Genomic DNA, 8,421 nt, shown 5'->3' with positions numbered 1-8,421 from the left:
AGCTCTGCTGGCATCCCACTGCAGCATCACAGAGCCTCTCACCGAAAGGGTGGCTGGCTCCATCCCAGGAGTGTGGAAGGAGAGGCAAAAGGTGCTCTTAGTTCAGAGATATCCCAGACGTGCTTTGTATTCTTCCAAGAGGGAAGTAAATCCCAAAAGATGTTTCCAAACATCTTTGTACTGAAAGATGGACCGTGGAGGTGCAGCTTACACAAGGCTCCAGAACTCAAAGATGCACCCAATTCAGACCCATTACATTTCTCTCCTGGGGAGATGCAAAGAGGACTGTGATGGCAATATCCTTCCTTAGGCAGCCTTTCTTTGGTTTTCTTATGGCAAGTGTCTTGGTTTGAAAAGACAGGGATCTGCTAAGGAAAGCAAAAACCTCCCTTGAAATGGAAAAATGTAAACCACCCCACCTCCCTCCAAAATTATAATTAATCTCTTCAAGATTACAATCTTGAAATCAAGGTGCTCTCAGGCAAAGATATGGGAATAGGAATAACAGTTCTTTACTAGGAAAATTAAAATAAAAATAAAAATGCAGTAGTACAGAAAAACAACAAAAAAACAACTCACTGACAGTCAGAACACAACCTGACCCCCTGTTGGGCAGGGTGTTGGTGGCAGTCTGATTAAATGGTGTCTGCAGTGCTCCTGGAGTGACAGATGTGGTTCTGATGAAGCAGTCATCCCACAGAAGGGTGTAGCTTACCTCTGAAGGTCCTGTGGTGTAGATGGGCCCTGTTCCTCTGGGAATCCAGTGGAGAAAGGCTGCCTGTGGTGTTCTGAGTCTCTGATTATATCCAGGTAGGAATGCTCGGCTCCTCCCCCTGGGTGGAGCATCTCCCAACGGGCTGATGTCATTTTATCAGTCCTGCAGTGAGACTCGATGGCCCATGAACAGAAGAGATCCCCCTGGAGGGAGGATGGGTGCTGGGAGAGATAAAGAACACTGCCTCACCTGGTTTTAACAGCTGGCAATAGAACACAGACTTGTGCTTACATCTTGCATTGCAACCCAACACAGCAAGAGAGATCTTTTCTAATAAATAACTCCTCTTTCTTATGAGCTAGCTGTTTTCAGTGTCCAGAGGACAGAAAATAGATCCTATCTGCCCAAAACAGCTCACAGAAATCAACTATCATTGTGTTTTATTTACTGGGTAAAAGGAGGAAGATGGCTTTTAAATTAGAAATTGAAGCCCTTCCAGAACTGCAATATAAGATCCCAAATCAATCATTCTTCACACAGTTACCTCCTACTCCATGAGCTCCTACTACCACAAAAATTGGTTGTTGCCAACTGAGCTGAGTGAATAATTTGCAGTTTCATGTTTGTTAGAGGAATTTTTCCTTTTTCTCTTTTCATTATTTGTCCACAAGCAGATTGATTTGTTCCAATATATTTTTTCCAAACACATGTGCAGTAACCATTCTGGAAGTAACTCTTGCATTTGTGAGCAATTTGTTGTAAGAAGTCTTCAGGCATTAGTCCCAAGTCCATTCATTGTATATATGAACTTGCATCACGTGTCTATTTCTGTGAACAAAACATCAAAAAAGCCTGTCTTGAGTATTCTCTCTGAGAATAATTGAAATTATGCACAACTTCACCATTTAAAAATTACTTAATTCCTAGAAATAATGGCAGGATTCTCCTGGTTATTGTAACACTTGAATGAAAACAAGGCTGTATTGGAATCCCAGCTGTAGAGTCTGACCAGGACCATGCTGGACTCAGTGCAAAACTCTTCTTTCTCCATTTTTTCCAGATGGAGGAAACTGCCCTTTTCAGACTTTAAATCACTGTCTCTTAAGAGAAAAGTTCAAAGGAACGATTGCACTTTTCAATGGGATCTGGCTGGGATACCTTGTGTCCTCTTACAAAGAAAAGCATTGGAGTGACTCTGACAGTATGGAAAAGGGGTAAAAGTCAAACCCTGAGTGCTATGGCACAGCAGAGCTAAGGAGCTTTGGAGTTTCAAATCCAAGTTTCGCGGTTGGCCTAAAATGTTTGCTTTGAAGGTGCCTGTAAAATACAGGTTTGGCACTGGCTGGTGCAGCAGGGAAATGCCTTGCTGGTATTCCAGCTACAGTAAACAGCTGCTGCCACTGCCACCCCAGCACTCTGTGATGTTAAGCAGGAAAAATGGAAATGAAAAAGTCATGGAATTCAAGGATGATGATGATTGTGATTGTAAATGGGACATGGACAGGCATCTCTTCCTTTGTTCCTTACTGTCCACTATGAAAACAGGAAGACCTCAAAAAACAGTAAAAAATAAAAAAAAATCCACATAGAAATGCTGCTAGTGAGAAACCAATTACCATTTTTTCAAATATGAATTTTGGAAAAGAAGTTTTATTTTACTTTTGCTCTCTAACTTCTTCTGAAATGATTTTTGAATCTGTCCAAGCAGAAAAGACTTAGTGCACTGTGTTCATGTCTGAGACGGACTGAAATGTTAACCCTCACTGCTCATGAACAACTCCTCAGATAATGTAGTTTGTGACAGAAATAAGTTGTTGATGTTAAGCATCCAAGTTCCCTGAACCCAAGGTTCAAACAATCAGTTTCAGGCTTGTCCACCAAGCTGGGTGCCAGATGCAGCCCAGCCACAGGGATGGGGAAGCCCCATTTGCCTTGCCAAGGTCAGTGGAACCCATACAAACCATGAGAGCCCTGGCTGTGGCACAGGGAGAAATCACCGTGAGACATTCAAATGAGATCATCATATTGTGGTAATTTGCATCTCATTTGGTGATGTGGTTGTACACTGCCAACACAGCGCTGGAAATCAATACAGCACAGCTCATGCCCTGTCTTGTCACACTGCTGGCCCTTCAGAGTGAGATGCTTTAACTCTGCACTCAGAAATCCCTCAAAACAGGACAATTATTGAAGCTGCACAACAATAATTTACACTTACAAAACCTCCCTACTTTTCCTTCCACCTGGAGCAGAACAGGGAACTCTTAGGTGGTTTTATTGTCTGCTGAAGTGAAATTTTACTCTTTGGCAACAGCAAATAAATCCATGTTTCTTCTGCTGAGTTGCTTAATTAGTGTGGTGCTGTATTCTTGCTCTAGAAAGGCCTGTGCATTCTCCTTGGAGGAGGCAATACTGCATGCAGGAGTAGAAAGTCTGCTCTGGAGCAGTGGCACAGCAATATGTGCACCAAGAGATGTGTACAGGAGTCTCCTTCCTGGTAGATGTGCATCTCAAACATAATAGAAACTATAAATTTAGTTTCACTTATAGTTTATGCTGAATCACACAAAATGTGATCACCTCAGAGACCACAGCATTATTTCTTTGCACTTTTCACCACTTGCTGCTGTTTTTTTTTCCAGCACCTACGTGCTGCAACTTCCCATTTGGTATTGTGATACCAATGGAGTTTTAAGGCAAAGCAGTGGGGATGGGCTAGCATCAAACTTAAAAAAATTACAGCTCTGTAAGAAGATAGATTCTTTCCATGCATTTCCTGTAATTATTACTAAATAAATAATAATGTAAATATGTAATTATTATTTCCAAAAACCTACAATAGTATATATCAGAGAGGAAAGTTTCTGTGCTAACAAACCCCGAAGTCTGCCTGCCTGAGTTTGAATCTGCATATTCAAGTTGACTACAGCGCTGAAAGGGCGGCAGTCCCAAATCCGAGCTGCAGCAGGCAGCTCTGAGCTGTGGCGCTGCTCTGGACAGCTCTGCTGGTGTGAAACAGCACAAAATGAGGTACACCATGTACTCTATTCCAGAGAGCAGGTATAATCTCTGTAATTACACCACAATTGCATGGCAAATACCGTGAAAATACAGAGTAACTACATGTTCCTGCAGCTCACCAATTAATTATGCACTGCTACTAATGAGTTCAAGGATAAATTATCATTGCAGGATTTAGGTGCCTGCTTAGGTGGGTCATAATGGAATTCATGCTATTGGAGGTTTGTTTTTGTTGATTTTCCAGTGGAATGGGGAAGGGAAATGAGTTACCTCATATGCCCAAAGACTTAAGTGTGTATTTTGTCCTGGTACAGCAGAGGCACACTGCCATACAAAATAACATGGCACAATTAGGAAAACTGGGTGAATAAACAAACAAAAATAATTTCCAATAATAAATCACTTTTCAAATTCCATTTAGTGTCTCAGTGTGGTTCTGAGACCTCTTGTCCGCTTTGGCCGGGTCGAGCGTGGCAGAATGAATCAGGCTGGGTGTGACAGTGCCCAGAGAGAGATTTTAATGTTCACAGGGACTGCATGGTCTGAGGGGCTGCATCCAAACACCTGGGGCATGGTTAACTTCACAGTCTAAAGGGGTGCCTGAGGGCAGGGGTCCAGGGGTGAGCACAGCCCAGGGACATGACCTGTTATGGAATGACTCCATCAGCATCCCCCCAGCACCCCCTGCCAAGCCTTGGCTTCATTCCCTCCGTGTCAGGGACCTGGTCCAAGGTGTTACCCACCCCAGCTAATTCAGTTCCCACAACTCAGTAATCCTCCAAAGCAAATGTTTAAAATCACTGGTATTGCATGCAGTAGAACTGCTATGGGTTTCCTGGCCCAGTGTTTAAATTTGCATGGGCTAAAACCAGAGGAAAACATCATTTCACCAATGTCACTAGCAAAACTATCAGTTGCAGCAAGGACAGGGCTCTACCCATGCAGCTTGCCTGGGCTCTCTAAAGAGTGTATTTTTTATGGTATCAGACATAGATTACCATATGAGGCCACTTCATAGGCTGTGCTAGCTCTCCTCTGAGCTGCACTGCAGGTTTTTGGACTACAGCTTGTAACTCTTAACAGGTATTTTAATAGTATTCAATAAGATAAAATTAGCCTCTCTATAAACATTGCTCTTCCCCAAAGTGAAGCTTCCCTTTAAATTATGGTTCCACAATGGTTGTTTGGTCAGCCATTTATACTGACTTTTACAACCTGTGTTGGATCACCTTGGGTTTTATTTGTAATTTTTTTTTCAATTTCATTAATCTCATATTGATTTTCTTCCTGAAAGATGTTGTTGACGTTTCTGAGCCTTTTTTTCTATTGAAGTTCTTGATCTATTTTTTCCAAAAAATGTCCAGTGTCTATTGCAAAGGAAAATGTTGGTCTTTAGGGACTGCAGAATCAGGACAAGCCGAGACAAAATAGCCAACCCTTATTTTCTGTTGCTTATAGAAACCTGAAGTACAGAATAAGACCCCACTGAAACTGGCAGTGCATAACTGCAGATGAAAACAGCAAATAACTTCAGAATGACTGTTGGTTTGAATGGGTTTATGTTTATGAAATGTACATTGACTTCAAATAAAAGAGAGCTTTTTGTCTCCAGCACTGTGAGCAAGGCAGTCTTAATTGAGGCTCCTGAGCACAGCTGCTGCAGCTGATGAGATCCTCTGAAGATGGAAACCTGGATTACAGGGAGGATGATAAAAGAGAAGGAAACATACCTTGTTTTCTTCCACTCATTTTACTCCCTTCTCAGTCTACCCTGGAGCCTCAAGAACTGTTTGTAGGTTCTCCTAGAACACAGCCATCTGCCAAAGTGAATGCAAATGATGTTTCTTCACTCCCAGGGTCTGCTCTTGCTCTCCCTGAAATCTGCAGCGAGATTCTTGCTGTCTTCAGTAGTACCAGTGACAGGCTGACCAGGCCTTGAAAGTCCCCTACTGAAAAAGAGCTAAGAGGAGTGATTGGGAGAGATACTCATTAATAACTATTTAGGAGAACATGGTTTCCTTGAAAGGCTAATTATCTTGAGAGCTACCCATTCAAAAAAGTCTGATCAATGGGAGAACAAATTAAAAATGAAGGCTCTCTCATAAAACCAGACAGTGGAATACTGCATTCAAGAGGACAGTCACAAATTAAAAGAAATGTCAACATATCAAGTGGTAGGAACTTCAAAAGGTAATTTTTTTTCCTCATTTTCATATGCATTCTTCATGAGCAACATCAAGAAGTGTAACATGCTAATAGCTAATAACAGGATAAGATTCACTAATTTACTAACTGAATAACTTAATGTGTATCAAAGGAATCATTTTCTCATTTAATTCTTTTTTTCAGATCTAACACTAAGCTGGGTATTATCAAGTAGATAAAACTGCACAGATTACCAGTCATCATTAAAATAGTAATTTTGGAATTAAGATTTTTTTTTTATGTTGGATGTCTCCTTTAGGTTTAAGGAATCACATACCTTTTACTCTCATTATAAGTCAGATTTCAGAAAAGGAATCAGGAAGATATCTTTGTGAACATGGGATGTCTTGCTGAAAACAGAGTGTTTTCTAGAGACAGACCTGTCATGATCTTAAACTCTGAAAATGTTGAAGACTGCAGAGGGAAGAGGTTACCCAGAGGGAGATACCAAACATTTGGCCAGGTAAAATCACAGCAGACCTAATCCAGTGATGGTTCAGTCATGCTTTGAGCAGAAGGCAGGAGCTGATCTAAAGGCCCCGTCCAGCCAGTATTTCTATGGTATAACTCAGATTTAAGCCAGCAGTGTTATTAAAATTTAATGTAGATGATGTCCAACACAACTACCAGTTCACAGAGCAGACAAGAGGAAGACACACCTCCCCAGCTGGCTTGGCTTCTCACCCAACAGGGCACACCACTGCAGCGTGTCCCACACTGGGATCACCTTGCTCTCCTCATTCCCAGCTACAAACAGGATGTGTTGTGATGCCCCTTTAATGGAGAAGGCCAGGCTGTTGGAACTAATGGTTTTGTGGCAGATGGAGCAACATTTGCAATTGGGAAAAAAACAATCTCACACTGCCAAAACATTAATAATTCCGCTTTCTTGGAAATATTCTGCCACTGTCACTGCTACATGTAAATTTGTCATGTAAATATGACTTCTTCCAAGGAAAAAGGCATGGTTCAGCAGGCTTTCTGAGGACAAGGACATCACTGCACCTGTTTTTTCTCTCCTTCAAAACCATTTGCTTCCAGTCACAAATTTTCAGAGTTGCAGCACCATGGGGGTGATACTCCTGCTGATTTCAGTGAGAGACAGGAGCGAGCAGGGCTGGTTTGGGCAGGCTGGCCCATGGTCCTCACCCAGCTGAACCAGGCAGTCAGAACATGGAGAAACTCAGCAGGGAATGGCTTATTTTGGTTTGTTTGCAAATTTTTGTACACTGTATCTCTCTCTGTGAATGCCTGTGTTCCTTACACTGTGAGAAAAACAAGAATTTCCTGATCTTCCTTTATACCACACAGTATTTTTCACAGCCTTATAATGCCTTCTATTAATTTCCTTTTAAAAATAGACACTCATAATCCTTTCAAATTCTGCATCTATACAACATCAAAGCATTTCAGTGAATTTTTCAGTCCATTTATATTCCAGATGCCTGGTGCTGGAGTCAGACATGTGGTGGTAGCACTGCAGGCAGTAAAGATGTCCAACCTCTCTGCAGCTCTCCTTGCTGTAATTATTGATCTCTGGGGAAACTGAGCCTCAATCACCAAAAAACCTTTCTGTGATGCCCAACAGTTTATCAGAAGGCAATGGGACCAGTGGGCTTTTAGTTTAAAAAGACAGTCATTGTCCCTGCACTGAGGAGGAGCTGAGACTTATTTTTAACTTCACACTTTTCTATACTCCAGACAAAAAGCTGAATAATTATATTTTCATTTAGGAGGAGATTACAAGACAAAGAAATAGTCAGATAGATTTTAGATTAGAGCTTCTTCCCCGAGAACAGGGGCTGTTGCAGTGTGGTCCCATGCCAGAGATAATCTTCTTTTCCCAAATACTGTCAGCTGGGCCAATATATTTTCAAGAATTGCTGCACTAGATTGAGAGTTCTACAACATGATGCATCTGCAAATTTAGATTACTCTCCCTCTGTCAATGCAGGGATTAAGAAGTCATGAAGGTAATCTGCATCATAGTGATATGATAATGACTGCTCTGAAACGGAAAAATATCACACATCTGTTTGTATTCTCCAACTTGAGACATACCTTTAGGAAGTCAGTTTCTGATGACATGTTTGGGCAAACGATGCCTTATCTGTGTGCTTTTTCCATGCATCCTCCTGATGTGGGAACCTGAATGCCATAAGCAGAAAGCTATGTTAATTGTACAGGTTTGGAAGTCAGTGTAGTCCAAAACATATTCCTCAAGACCATCAGCCTCACAAAGTCTGCTTGAGAAGCTGGAGATGCTCTGTATCTCTTAGAGGAATCACAGAAAGTGTTTGTAACAAGAATCTCCAACAAAGAGCATCTTGGCTTTATGGATAAGACAGATTTCTGTTTCCTAAAACTAAAAACCACTGTGTGTATGAACTGGTACTGTAAAAAGTGCAAGTAGAAAAGTTCCACTATTGCTGGACTCCTCCTCAGTTTAGGCAGTCAGCAAAATCACTTTCTCAGTACTG

At 41.6% G+C, this 8,421-nt stretch overlaps 1 long non-coding RNA gene across 1 annotated transcript; it reads right to left on the bottom strand.

Moving 5' to 3' along the window:
* Nucleotides 1-1,350: 1,350 nt before the first annotated feature.
* On the bottom strand, nt 1,351-8,089 carry LOC111935257 (uncharacterized). The gene is made up of 3 exons (XR_015275058.1): nt 8,003-8,089; nt 5,467-5,685; nt 1,351-1,543 (listed from the first exon to the last, which is right to left on the bottom strand). It is a non-coding gene; the product is annotated as an uncharacterized LOC111935257 (long non-coding RNA).
* Nucleotides 8,090-8,421: the final 332 nt, after the last annotated feature.

The sequence above is a fragment of the Cyanistes caeruleus genome, chromosome 11 (genome assembly GCF_971803275.1).
Source record: "Cyanistes caeruleus chromosome 11, bCyaCae1.hap1.1, whole genome shotgun sequence".
Taxonomy (NCBI): domain Eukaryota; kingdom Metazoa; phylum Chordata; class Aves; order Passeriformes; family Paridae; genus Cyanistes; species Cyanistes caeruleus.
The sequence above is the reverse complement of the archived record's forward strand: the minus strand, read 5'-3'. Positions and strand labels throughout refer to the sequence as shown.